Source organism: Choristoneura fumiferana, chromosome 7 (assembly GCF_025370935.1).
Source record: "Choristoneura fumiferana chromosome 7, NRCan_CFum_1, whole genome shotgun sequence".
Classification (NCBI taxonomy): Eukaryota; Metazoa; Arthropoda; class Insecta; order Lepidoptera; family Tortricidae; genus Choristoneura; species Choristoneura fumiferana.
The window spans coordinates 9528633-9541431 of record NC_133478.1 but is presented as its reverse complement, the minus strand read 5'-3'; the positions used below and the strand labels follow the sequence as shown (position 1 = coordinate 9541431).

The window sequence follows — 12799 nt, the reverse complement described above, 5'->3', positions numbered from 1 at the left end:
TTAATTTTGTAATACTTCGTTTAAAATATCCAAAACATGAGTCTAATGAAAAATAATATTTAACTGAAAATGGCATCCCTGTAAGTAAATGTCTTCAAAATTGGATCGAAGACTCAGTAATTGCCGCTTTTTCGAAATCTAACACACACACTTTTGGTACAAGATTGATACCGTGATCATTGCCGTATTCTATTAATAGGTCAAACATTGAGTCATATGTGCGTTTGTCACAAACGCTTTATTGGTGCACAAACAAAACACAACGGAAATGTTGCGCTTACCCACATTACTTATTATATTAAGTACATAGTTACTAAACGAAACCCTTATTCAATAAAACATTTGGGAAACATTTTGAAGATTCATCTGAAGTTTATGCATGTACTACTTGTTTACCTCTAAGTTAGATGTACCTATTAGCAATTAGCAACAAGTGTACTTATTTGTCTTACCCTCAATTAATCACTGCAGTAACTTTTTATTTAAATATTGATATAAACCTAAATTAATAGGATGACGAATTTTACTTCACCGTGATACAGTTTAAACTAGTACGGGGAGTAAGGAACATTGTCCAATCATGCTCATGTTAAATTGTAACACAAACCTAAAGAACTTGGTACTTCAATATAGCTACATTTATTGTACAGATGCTTTAATGATTGTTGTGTTTAGCTAAATAAAGAATTATTATTATTATTATTGTACAACGAAATGAATATTACACCAACCAAAACATTCTACTGACCGAAAGTTGGCATTTTGAAAAGTGACTTTATTTATAACAAACAGACCAAACGTACAGTTGGTAACTGTAAGGTTGGGAAGAAAAAATGAATCTTTTAATAAGTTGGCAAGTGATCATTTGGCGAAATGAAATTCTGCGAAAAATTAGGGAACCCTAGAGAAGGACATTCATCCTATAGGTACACTGAGCTGTAAAATGGCCAGGTTAATTATTAATGGTACAGATATAATACAAGATTTATGCTGGCACTTAGAAGGTTTTACGTTTAATTGATAAAATTAAAAACAAATACTGCTTCTTTTAAAATATAGGGAGTGTAAAGGTGTTGAATTGATGTGTCATGCTACATTATGATAACGCTATGAAATACTTAATGTGTTATCTTTATTCGGACTTAAGTTTTATAACATCAACGTCAAGAATTTTTGGGTTTTTGATACTTCTGTCTCTAAAAAAACTTTATTGTAAACGCATTTTTTTTTAAATATATATTGCGGATATAACGGCCAAGAGTGTGGGGCCACGCGAAATGAAGATTTCCGTACTAATATGCGGAAAACATTCAGTATTAACTTGTAATTTTGTAAAGTCTACTAGGTTGTGATAGTTTTCCTTTTCAATTCATTATTGTATTATTAGCATCACGCTTTATTCCAGATTTTTCAAGCCAAGGGCCTAACTTCAGAAGGGGAGGGATGGGGGCACTTACCTCTAACAAAAATTAGTAGGTAGGTACTTACTTTAAAGCCCAAGTCAATTTCAGATTTTGCAAACGGATTTCTAAATCTGAAAATGTACTTAAATAAAAAATAATGGAGACACCAAACTTTGGCGCGCTTCATCTTTGTAATTTTTGTTTCATTTTACCGGACTTATTATTTGAAACGGACTAAAAACAATATTTTTTACCCAGGAATCTACCCAATTGCAAGTTTGGTTCTTAAATATTGAATGAATCAATATGTAGTACTTAAATACAGAATTTTGTTTGACTGCGTCACGACGCATAGTTAGAACATCGGGATATCTATGACAGCGGCCTTCGAATGCAATCACGCGCAATATGACAAATGCGCCGGAGTCGGTACTTCTAGCTCTATTTCATTTCATATATTTAGCTAGGATTGCTAGATTAAGAAATTTTCATTCTGAAACATTGGCATTTAAACGTAAGGAAATTGGAATTATCGGTTTTAAGAAATATGTCAAATATGATATATTTTTTTGGAATTTTTAGGGTTTCGTTGTCTTACAATGTACCCTTGTAACCCGGCTATGTCTGTTCGTCCGTCTGCGGCTCAGCTAGAAGCTGGTAGAGCTGTAAGGTTGAAATATTAATCACACCGACAAAGTGTTTTTTTTTTGTTTTCTTCCATACGCGTACCTATCGATGGATAGATCAAACCATTACAAGTTTGTTAATGGACAAAAGAAAAAAACCATGTCCGACATTTTTAGATTTTAAAGAATCTAGCCTATTCTCTCTAGTCCCTAGTCCCTCTATGACAAACATTTGTTTAAAATACAAACCTCTAAATGTAATTTAGACCATAAAATCTAGTTCCGATTTGGAAAAAAATCTTCGCTAGCTAGAAATTAGTCACAGTTAGGTAAATAATTTTTCAAAAAATATAATTATATAGGTATTCTTCTAATTAGTGTTTTAAGTAGGTACCTTACCGGAAGTGAGTGTGAGGAATAAACAAAATTGTAACTGTATGAATCGGCTGAACAGAGTGGCTCCATTCGGAGTTGGATGAAGTTTTAAAATATAATAGACATTCAAATCAAAAATTACCTAAAGATGTTAAAATGTGTTTCTATTATAGTAATTATTATTACAACCGCATTGATTTTGACGACCAGATAGACAAGTGGTTAGAGAATTTGACTATGAAGCTTCCGGCTTCCGGATTCGATTCTCAATCAGGGCAGATATTTTTAAGAATAATACGAATGTTTTGTTTCTTGAATCTTGGATGTTTAATATGTATTTAAGTGGAGGAAAGTATGTGTTTATCTTTAGAAATATGTTTATCCGTTGCCTAGTACCCATAGTACAGGTTTTGCTTAGTTTAGAACTAGGTCAATTGATGTCAGATAAAAAAAATGTATTATATTCAGAAGTTGAAAATAATTTCCAAATTCAATAAGCCACGTCGGCCTTGCTCAGTGATAACAGTTTATCAGTCAAAGCAAGTAATTGTTATCAGTACGGTCAAGTTAGTTTTGCGTAATCACGGTCGTTGATAGTAAGCGTTATTAATTAACGGTTTACGAGTTATTATTATTGATTGCTGTTTGTGTGGGACCAATTAACTCCGTGTAACTTGTTTGACATGTTTGGATAGCTGATTCTGAATGTTAAACTGTAATAACGATATCGGTATTTATTAATTTATTATTCGGAGTTAGCTAAGTTTGACGGTGATGGATGGTAGGTTAAGTTATACCTAAGCTAACAGTCGACTCAAAAAAGAAGACAAGTGATTGCCAAATACCCAAAATACATTTCTTTTTTCCTCCACCGTAACACGTGCTAGAAAAATACAAATCATACTCGTTAGCACCAGAGTTCCATTTAATTACCCCTCACACGGCAAAATAGAATAAAAAGTTCGTTCTGAAACAGATTATTAAATATTAAATATCATGGGACACTTGACACCAATTACCTAGTCCCAAACTAAGCAAAGCTGGTACTATGGATACCAGGCATCAGATATAGATAAAATATAGATAAATACATATTAAACATCCAAGACCCGAGAACAAACATTCGTATTATTCATACAAACCTAACCTATACGGACCTAAAACTTCGTAGTCAGGTTCTCTAACCACTTGGCCATCCGGTCGTCTAATATATTGCAAAAAACTTGTAACATAAAACTTAGTGTAGAAAATAAGTCTAATGAAAAACTTTTGTTACATTTCCGTAATAGCTAGCTACATTTCCGTAACCTACCTAAGAACAATAATGATTTCTAAACTGCGTGCTATTAATATATATATGCTAGTATATCCGAGAATCCGGCACCGGTCAGGGACGATGCACTGGCTGTATAATGTACAGCAGTGTAGTAGGTATAGAGGGCTAATTTGCGGTACTGTGGCGATATAGGTCAGTAGGTGAACCAGGTCCTTGTTATGTGGGGCTTATGCAAACGTGGCGCTGAATACTCCTAGATTTACTCTTTCGATTGGTTCAACTTTAACTTGATTCAGGACGAACGAGAAATCCGGACTCACAAAATAAACGAATGTCAAGTTAACAGAAGCGTTTATGAATAAAGGTCCTAATTTTGATGCATTTCAAAATTGGCTCTTTATATAATAGTTAAATTACGAACTTTACTGACTTGTGATGTGAATCGATCGACAAACTTTGGAAAGCTCTTAAATTGCTGACCTGAAGTTAGAATTTTTAACTACTTGATCTCATATAAACTTGGTGCCCTGCGATAGGTTTCATAGTTTATTCTTGATGTGAATTTAGGATTATGCTTTATATTTGAGCAATAAAGTGCATTCATTAAAATCGAAGAATAAATTGGAGAGTGATTACTCACTCTCCGATTCAGAGATTTTGTCTGTGGAATATAGTAGGTATGGAAGTAGGTACCTATCCTAAATATAAATAAAACATTTATTTCTATCTACCGACTGCTAACTTTGTAATTTTTACCTGACTTGAAAAAGTTCTACGTCCATCTGTAGAATTTTTTTAATCCACTTTTTATCTGTTTTGCTATTAAATGTCATTCAATAAAGGCTCATTGTATTGGAATAATGTAAATATTCACAATGAACCGTCGTCAAACTCATTAAATGTCGATTCGCTGACAAATTAATATGTAATTAACACGCTCACCGGTTTGACTGGTATCGAATAGCTTTTAGATAATGTTCCTCCGCGTGTCAGGTATGTGGGAATAATGATGTGATGACATCGTAAAATTATTGTAAACGTAGAAAAAGATAAGATTGTTTGTTTAAAAGTACGTATAAGTAGTAGTACAATACCCATTCATTAAAAAAAGTTGATATTAATTAATATGATAACTTTGATTTTATATATTTAATTAATTAATATAATATACTTTATATCGTAAAATTCAGTATTAAATTGAAAACATATTATGAACTCTTAATTACGACTTTTTCTCAGTCTGGATACTTGTTCTTCTGCATTGAAAGTGTTTACCTTTTCCTCTGTTTGCTTGTCGATATCATCTCTTAGCCTAAACAAATATATCGATTTCAATGAGCTTCTTAAGTGAAAGTTATCATTTTAAACTCAGTGGAATCGTTTCTTTTTAAACCAATTATTTTATGAAAATCAAATTGAGATAAGATTATTTTTTGAAAAGTTATTTTTTACGAGACGGTTTCAAGGTTTTATGTACACAATGTGTTATTTTTGATTGATTGACTGGATATAGAGTTAATTTTTCCAGAACACTAATGGACTCATTCTTAATGTTTAAAATGATATACTTAAATTAAGAAATTTTATGCCTTTCATTTTTATAATCCACAATACAAATTATAAATAATACGATATGCACAGTACCTAAAGCAGTGTAAAAGCTTCTTAATTTTTGTCGTTTTTTAAAGTCTGTTACTTTTAAGTAAGTAACTAAAATATTTGTTAAAAAAGTGATTTTTTTGTCTCTCTTATGTGTCACACCAATGTTACTTGTCAGGTTTGCGAATTTCACAGTTTGACCTTTAACAAAAATTTACAAAGATTGCGTATGAAAAAAAAACATTTTTTTTTTAATTTGCCCAAAAAGTTAATTACCAGCATCAACAAACATTAAATAAGTCGTTTATCGAAGTTAACGAAAATAAAAAACGGGGTGTATGTATGTAAATATGTCAGTTTGTACTCGCAAACTATGGAACTTTTATGAATAAAGTAAAGACGCTAGAAAAAAATCAGGCCACAGGACTAAATGCAATAGAGATCGGCATTTCTACCGAAGTTGCATAATTAACTTAAGCGTGATATATTATTAGTCAGATCACAAACTATGTAACCCGCATAAGATTAGCGAGTTGGGTAAGAACTTATTAAGGCGAGTAAAGTTCAGAAGTTTGGTATAGTGGCTGCCCTGAGTAGCTATTCAATATCATCCATATGCAGCCTGAAGCAAGTGAGATTTATATTTGTTTGCTTTTGTTTTGTAACATTTTCAAATAACTTGAATTTAGATAATTTACTGAAATTATTGATCATCAAAGTTTTATCGTAAAATCAGTGTATCGGACATGGCGGTGTTATCGCTCTCACTTGGTGGCTTGTATAATTTTTGTCATTTATTTGACATCTCTTAGATAAACATGAATCAATGTGCTGTCAATTTTGTATTGTATCGCAACCATTGAAAATTACATTTAATCTGTATGAAAAAAAAAACTAACAATGATCTTATTTTTTAAAAGTTGCAGAACAAAAGTAGCTTAGTTATGCGAGTCGAACTTTGGATTTAAAGCCGTTAGAGACTCCCTGTAGATATTTTCATAATATTTATGTGGCTATCATTTTCCCAACAGGTCCTATTGAACTAAATATTCCTTTTCCAATTACTCGTCTAAGTACCTCCGGATTTTATATTTCCATTTGAAATTAATTTGTTTGAATCTGAATGCTATTGGGAATGGGAATGGATCTAGAATTTGATTATTAGGTATAGAATAGATAATACCTACATTTTATAAGATTTGGGTATTTTGGGGAATGGATTATCATACATAATTTCACGCAAGTTTTATAATAATTGGCAGTCAAATAAACTCTCGCTGTAAGTACGCAGTTATAGGTATATTATTCTCACCAGGCCCCATAATGATAACGCATTCGGAATCACAATTACTTTTATCCTTTCTTTTCGTCAAATGGTATTTTATCAGTATAGAAAGAGATAGCCACTGCGAGCGATAGAAAAAAATGCGATTGCGAGCATTCGCGCGTACAATCCAGCCTTCTCTCTTACGCGTATGAGATGAGTGTGAGTGCAAATTGGCTGCGTTGTTTGCAGGTAGCTCAAGCTAGTTGTCTTACTGGCGCTATAAACACTTGATTGGTACAGAACAGAATAGACGGCATGAGGCACGTTCGATTTGTAGTTCGGACGTAAATGTGTCGAGAAGGTTTAATTGAACAACGTTAATACAGCTGTTATACAGCAATAACTCTACTGAGAGGGAAAAACTATACAACAGTGTAATGATTTCTTACATAAATTAAAAACATTTCTATTAACGCCTGGCCTGCTGGCAAGGCGACCTAGGTGTGATCTTGTGGCAATAGCTGGACGTAGGTCAAATATATTAAAATTTAGTGAACACAAAATAATTATATTGGACATTATTATAAGTACAAGAAGCAAACACTTTTATTAAGAAGTTCCATAATAATATTATGTAAAAAAATGTGATTGCCTTAATTTTTTTCAAATAAAAACTGAAAAAAAAAACATATGTGTGTCTGAGTAGAACTTTATTAAGAAACTTAAATTTCAAAAGTCGGGATCCATTTAAAATCGTGACCAGCTCGAAATTCCCAGTAATGGGACCCGAATGTTCAATTAACTGAATTCTGGACTAGTTACTAGACTTGTTATTCTCCGCTTCAGTTCTTAGTGAAAGTTTTTAGGGAAATCGAATTTTTCGATTTTCTTTTTTAAGTTTTTAATTCATACCTTTTTGATGTTCTTGTGAAAACGGTAACTTAAATATAATGTATGATTTTCTATAAAACAATGTTGCTCAAAAAATTAGCATTGTCAAATACTTGCTTTTAAAAAAATAACTCTTTCGGGCAGTCTGATAAAAAATCCTAGATGAGATCGAAACTCCCATAATAATAAATAAGTATACTTAATAATGTAGTTGTAAATCATAAGATAAGATGTTTTAGTGCCTCTTGTATTTCACTCAAGCAGTGGTTAAACTGCTTAATGGCTACGAAGCAACTAATTACTTTGAAGTGCAAATTTGTAAGACAGTAACCAGTTTTGCTCAAGGGGACGGACGACGAGTTTTTTAATTCAATTTGTAATTGTAATGACTTAATTGAAAATATCATGTAGGGGGCACAGACAGAAACCGAATATTAAATTAAATACATACGGTCTATGAGCGATTATACATTTTATCTGTTTTTCTTACATATATATTTTTATAACATGTCTGTAGTTAGTCTATTTTGAAACAGAGTATGATAATATATATCGCATTACAATTCAAACATGATATTTTTAAGGCTTATGTACTTAGGTGCTTCAAGAATACAACGTGTTTTTCCTGATTTCCGTTAGCTTCGTCAGTAGCTTAGTTCATTCATAACAAGTAGGTACACGTGCACGCACGTATCCACATAATTTGCGATAAGAAGAAGTAGCCACTATTCTTAAGGTAATCCCATGCCCCAATGACCTTCGATCTGAATTCCTAGGTTTTCTAATATTTTTTGTAGATTATTATATTAACAACAACGACTTTAAGCAATATAGTATCCCATATTTACTTCAAAGTTCATTGTCTTCGAGATATTTGGCATCAAACTTGAAAAATTTTAGGCCTAAAAACTGGTTTTCTGGCCATAACTTTTGTGTTAATTAGTTTCAAATGAAAACCCTCGACCAGTTTTTAGAGACGTCAAAGACGAACCCAAATATGTAGATTTCATATATGTTAGATCTTTCACGTCAATAGAGATATGAAATAAGTGTTTTTCAGACAATGTTTAGAAAAATCATACAAAATTAAGTATTCGTGTTTTTCAAAATCTGGTAGACAAAAATGGAGATAAAAGATTGGAGAACCGATAGCCATTTGACTTATAATTCTATCTGTAGTGCAAAAGTAGGAGATACGTTTCAAAACTTGACAAAAATTGATGAAAACCTCGGGTAGCCCCTTAAGTGATTCTTCAGTAGATACCTACATTTAATAAACATGCTGATGTATGTTTACCTAATAGGTGGTATTCTTATTTTTCTATGTAACCTCGCAATTAACTTCAGGTGTAGTAGCGCAATATTTTTTTTTAAATTATTTATTATTAAAATTTAATCTTCATTTATTTTACAACGCAATACTCTAATGCCAAGCGTTCCACACTGTACGCGTGGATTTCACCCGTCGCATTTCAAATCACACCACAGCCGTGGCTATTCAACCTCGGGCCAATTATTCCGCCCATTCAATCAATACTAGCAACCGGCTATTTCAGGTAATTACACTAAACTGGCATTTAATGTATGACCTATTAGTTCATAAACAAAATATGATTAAGTTCAAAGACTATATTTAGTGACTAAACCGTACCTACTTCGGTTTTTTTTTAACATGAATTAACTAGCAAAGTATTTTTAGTTTTTATCGTATATGTAGATTTTTTGTAACTTGGGAACATAGATGAAAAGCTAGCTAGTTAATTTTTATTTCAATTTATTTTAACAAAGAAGTGGTCGCGGATGCCATATTTGTAGTAAGCCAGTGCAGGGATATTTACCTACGCGCTATATTTATTTATGCGTCCAAGTTCTTTTACAAATTTCATGATTTACGCAAAACAGTCGGCTTTGCTCGCTGTAAAATTAAAAGTACGCTGTTTTAGCTGAAATAAAAATACTTCATCATTCATCCCAGCCTATATACGTCCCACTGCTGGGCACAGGCCTCCTCTCAGAACAAGAGGGCTTGGGCCATAGTTCCCACGCGGGCCCAGTGCGGATTGGGAACTTCACACACACCATTGAATTGCTTCGCAGCTTTGTGCAGGTTTCCTCACGATTCCTTCACCGCAAAGCTCGTGATAAATTTCAATTAATGTAATTCCGCACATGAATTTCGAAACCTCAGAGGTGCGAGCCGGGATTTGAACCCACAACTAGGGCTATGCGGTATTGGGCTTGATGGCAATACCGGTATTATTCCGGTATTCAAATTTTGAAAACCGGTATCCCGGTATTTCGGTAATTTTTCGGTATTTTCCATATTTTCCCTTTATTTTTCTTTCTTTCTGTATAAGTCTGTTGTTTTGTTGAAATATAACCAATATACATGAAAAGCAATTAATAAACTTCCCTTTTAATGAGCAAGTATTAAAATAAAAAAAAATATAATATGGAATTGGATTCTCTAATTCTTCGGTGAAAATTGTTTCACCGATTATTAGTTCCCAACCAAATTTTCGCATAATCTGATAATTTCTTTCGCTTGTACGAGGCTCATTAAATATCCAGTTCAAGCTTGAAAGGTCTCTACTGATGAAATCTTCGCTCCGCCCGGAACCAGCTCAGCTCCAAAACCCCGAGAGCTTTCAGCTCAAACTTCAAAGCCATTTCGAATGCCTAGGTAGCGACGTGGACGATTACAACGACGGGTTTGTGGAAGCTGTCCATACGATCGGATCTAACTTCATCAAAACCCGCCGTACTAGAACCAATAAGCTCTCGCGCTCTGGCCTTAGGCTCATGGAGGTGAGGCGTGTGATGCTGCTACAGTCTTCTGGTGATGCTTAATTGTCGCTATCAGCAGTTCAATAGGCAGATCTCAAAATCTCTGAAGCGCGATGTACGCCGATTTAATACTAATAAATAGCATTGAAGAGGCTATTGAGCGTATCAGAGGCTCTAAGGTGTTTACCAGGGATCTGTCTGTAAGTCAAAGCCGGTTAATGAAGTTGAAGACCGACGACGGCAGAATCATTTCATCCAAACCTGAGCTGTTGGGGGAAAACGAGAGGTTTTATGGATAGCGACACGACAACCCGAACACCCGTCGAAAATCTAGCTAAAGACCCGAGGGCTAGATTAACCCGACACTATCACGAAGACATCAGCCTGAATCCCAGACGTCAGCCTGTACGAGATTAGCATGGCCCTCAAATAGCTTAAGAATGACAAAGCCCCGGGTGACGATGAAATTACAGCCGAACTCTTGAAGGCGGGTGGTAAACCAGTCCTTAAGGACCTTAAGACGCCGTTTAGTTCCGTCCTCCACCAAGGGGGGAACACCGAAAGCATGGAACAGAAGACAGTGGTGGTGCTCATCTTCAAAAAAGGTGATAACACCTTGCCGAAGAATTATAGACCCATCTCACTTCTGAGCCATGTTTACAAGCTGTTTTTAGGGTCATCACAAATCGTCTCGCAAGCAGGTTTGCCGTTTGACGATTTCCAGCCTCCCGAACAAGCCGGCTTCCGAAAACCTATAGTACCGTAGACCACATGTACGTTGCGGCAGGTTATACAGAAGACCGAAGGGTATAACATCCCCCTTTGCCTTGCATTTGTGGACTACGAGAAAGCCTTCGATTCGATCGAGATTTGGGCTGTGATGCAGGCTCTCCAGCGGTGCAGTTGACTACCGGTATATCGGAGTGTTGAAGTGTCTAGTGTCTGTACAAAAACGCCACTATGTCCGTCCGATTACATGACCAGAGCACGAAGCCTATTCCCTCTGCAGCGGGGAGTCAGACAAGGAGATGTGATCGCTCCGAAACTGTTCACCGTAGCATTGGAGGATGCTTTTAAGGTTCTGGACTGGAAAGGACGAGGCATCAACATTAATGGCGGGTACTTCACTCGCCTTCGATTCGCTGACGAATGACGATATTGTAGTCATGGCTGAGACCATGGAAAACTTCAGTGCTATGCTCGCCGACCTCAGCAGTTTCCGACCGAGTTGGCCTAAAAATGAACATGGGCAAGACGAAAGTCATGTCTAACTAATGTCCATGTTGTCCCAACTCCCGCAATAGTCGGGGGTTCTGCGCTCGAAGTTGTTGACGACTATGTATACCTGGGACAAACGGTCCAGTTAGGTAGGTCCAACTTCGAGAAAGCTTACACTACAAATAAGCAAAGCAAACTTGTGCGCGGTAAATTTGAAATTTGAAAGTAGATTAAGAGGTAAGTAACTTCAAAAGCCATAAGTCTGAAGACAAGTTATTAAAAGTGCTTTCTTGTTTGAAATTAAAGTCGACTATTACTATTTTAAGCACAAGTCAAAATACCGAAAAACCGGTTTTGTAGATATTTAATACCGGTATTAAAAGAGGGGAAAAAATGACCGGTATCCCGGTTTTTCGGTAATACCGAATACCGGTATCCATGCCCTACCCACGACCCTCTGCTTGAGAGGCGATAGGTCAAACCACTAGGCCACCACGGCTTTTTTAGACCACCACGGCTTCTTTGGGCCACCACGGCTTTTTTAGACCACCACGGCTTCTTTGGGCCACCACGGCTTTTTTAAAAATAGGTACTTACTATACCTAAATTAAACGCAAGGTTGGTTCACATTTAAATGTTTGCTAAGGTATAATTTGCATGAAGGTGTTCAAGCGTGCTAGAACAAGGAATAAAATGGTTATTTCTAATTCATAATTTGATTTTATTTTTATGTCAGAATCGACTTAATGTATTCAAATATTTTTCACGTATATTTCTTGTTTTCAATAGATACTATTTGATTTTTCCCGCTCCTAAATATGCAGTTTTAGTTGTTTTCTAAGTATAAGTTGTGTTATGTTTCCTTGGGATGAGCTGACCAATAATGATAATCCATGCCGCTTTGGTTTATTCTTGTAGGTATTTATTACAATTTCGGGTACGGCGTCCACTTGTGTCCTAATTAGTGGAGCTTTAACTGCAAGCTTTAATGTAACTAATGTAGCCAATTTTGTATGTGATAATGCGGGCTCTTCACACATAAGTGCCGGTCCTATAATTGTAGTAGATTTTAGCGGAAGGCAACCACTGTCTTTCTTCTCCAGTTCTTTGCTTCCATTTTGCTTTCCATTTCAAGTGCGAATAAGTTACGCTTCACTATCTGGTTTACTAATTCAGAAGTACTTTTTCGGATCGAAAAGAACTGATTTACGAAACTTGGACTTATGTCAGCAAAATATCTGCACAGATATTTAAACTTGAAATGAGGCTAGTTACTTTAATAAAAAAATTAAATAGGTAGGGGTTTCATCTATTTAAGCTTTAAATATTAAATATTACTAGTAAATAGTGCATACAT

At 35.0% G+C, this 12799-nt stretch overlaps 1 protein-coding gene across 1 annotated transcript in view; it reads left to right on the top strand.

The window, feature by feature from the left end:
* The window catches only part of LOC141429678 (uncharacterized), a 264174-nt gene that overhangs the window by 30179 nt on the left and 221196 nt on the right, over nucleotides 1-12799 (top strand).